This window comes from Equus przewalskii, chromosome 15 (genome assembly GCF_037783145.1).
Source record: "Equus przewalskii isolate Varuska chromosome 15, EquPr2, whole genome shotgun sequence".
NCBI classification, from domain to species: Eukaryota; Metazoa; Chordata; class Mammalia; order Perissodactyla; family Equidae; genus Equus; species Equus przewalskii.
The window spans coordinates 84,424,747-84,426,954 of record NC_091845.1 but is presented as its reverse complement, the minus strand read 5'-3'; the positions used below and the strand labels follow the sequence as shown (position 1 = coordinate 84,426,954).

The window sequence follows — 2,208 nt, the reverse complement described above, 5'->3', positions numbered from 1 at the left end:
CTTTCCTGGGCAGTGCTCTCTGAGCATCGGGGTCCCTTTCTTTGGGCACAACTTGGAGTCCTTTGACAGCAGTTGAGTAGATGAAGAAGAGAGAGCAAAAAGGCCGGGCTGGAAGGGGACACATAACTTCTGCCCATATTCCGTCTGCCAGATGTCGGTTATATGATTAACCCAACTTCAAGGAGGCTGGGGACTGCCCTGAAACACACGGATTTGGTGGAATACCTATGGTTTCAGCCTCAACATCTCATAGGATTGTCCTGAGGACTAAATGAGCAACGCGTGGGAAGAACCTACAATTATTTTCACTTCATTTTATCCAGCTTTTCTGCGTTGTTTTTGTTTTGTTTTTTTGCTTTAAGGGAGGAAAATGCCAAATGGCAGAGTTTTCATGGATTTATTGACCACAAATAAAACATGCATATGAGCTGTCTATTCATTTTCTTTGCCGTGCAGCCTGGTGTGGAGATTGGTGACTCTGATAGCCAGCTGGGCTGCTTTCCACGATGGCCTTTTGGAGGAAACATTTTTGGGTAATCTCAGTACAATAAGGTCTGTTGCACGTCGGCAGCATCTCCAGCTCCATGATTTTGTGGATCAGGAACTTCTGGAAAACGCTGGGCAGCCTGTCCTTTGTTTTCTTATTGTTCTGGTGACCAGCGTTGGGCATCACAATCCGAGCCTTGAATCTGCTCTGGACCTTGTGGTCAAGCCTCCAGGTCCCCGCCAGTTACACTTAATGTTGACGTATCGGTCTGCCTGGTGCTGGATGAACTTCTTGGTCCCTTGTTGATGATCGTGGGCTTCACGAGAGTTCTGAGGGCAATCACGATGCTGCATAGGAGATGGCTGCCGCCTCTGCAGGCAGCATCCAGGAAGAAGGAGAGGAAGGTGATTTTCTTGTTTGTTTTTTTAAAAATAACACTGGATACAAAATTAATAGACAGTCACTATAGAAAAATTATATAGTACACATAAGCAAAAGAGTAAAACAAAAATCACCTGTAATCTCACCACCTAGAGATTAAAATACTAAAATATGAGCCTTTTATTTTCTTTTACAAAAATAAGATTTTATTGTGCTCACCATTTCGGAAGCTTTTGAACATAGTCATGTAGTACAACCCTCTTGGTTGGCGAGCTCTTCCACATCCTCACTCATAGTAACTATATGGTCGTGAGTCTTACACACGTGCTACAATGTTTTTAAACACATTACCAATTGTTGGACATTCTTACTCCTATAATCAAGCCTGAATGAACGTTTTACGCTAAATCCTTTGCACAGCCTTGCCTATTTTTGTTATTTACCTGGGTTTTTCCACTTCCTCCAGCTCTCTGTGTTGGAGCTGGGGATACAAAGCAGAGAACACCTGGCTGGGCATGCTGGTCACTTAATCAGCCATGCACATCGGAACTGGTGAGACAGGTTGGGTTTACTGCGCTAAAATCCAGCCAACCCTAGCTTGGACTCTGAAAATGATTCCATTCCCTGGAGATAATGCCCCCGCTCAAACACTCTCTGGCACACAGAGTGAGGGAACTGCCTCACGCATAATCTCATATTCTTAGGAGAACACACTGTCATCCTTGCCTGAGTCAAGAGGAGCCCCTGGCAGCATGGACTATGTTACTATTTATACACCATGCTTTATACATGCTAGATGGTGCCAAATGTGTTAAGTCAATGAGAGTCACTTGCACGATGCATATGGGATCAGGATATAAAATGATTTGAAGTCCTTTTTTTGTACAGTGAATCTTTTTATATTATATAAAATCTAGGAGATCAGCTTCCAAACAGATTTTTTTTAATCTGGCAAAAAACTTTGGAAAGAATTACTCCCTTCCTGTTGGATCTTTTCTTACACTCACCTCTGGTTAAACGCGGTTCAGACAGGAGGTTAGTGAAGCCCTTAAAGGACTGTGCCACCCCCTATGTATGACATGCCCCAGCCCCTTTGTTGCCTACACAGGATGAAATCCCCACCCCTTAGCACATACAATATCCTTGTCCTGCCAAGTCTGGCCCCAAACCTTCCTCTGCAGCCCGTCACTCCCTTCTTAGTGATCCACTACGGATCGTAACACTGTACATCATAACTGGTTTAAATATCTGCCTCCCCGCCCCCCATAACTTATCTTTTTAACCACAAGATCCTGTCCTCCCTGTCCCTCCCTGCCAGTGCCTGGTATACAGTAGGCAAT

General features: G+C 44.3%; 1 pseudogene; it reads right to left on the bottom strand.

Moving 5' to 3' along the window:
• Window positions 1-378: 378 nt before the first annotated feature.
• Window positions 379-1,385, bottom strand: LOC103551793 (large ribosomal subunit protein eL32-like; annotated as a pseudogene).
• Between the last annotated feature and the right edge of the window lie 823 nt (window positions 1,386-2,208).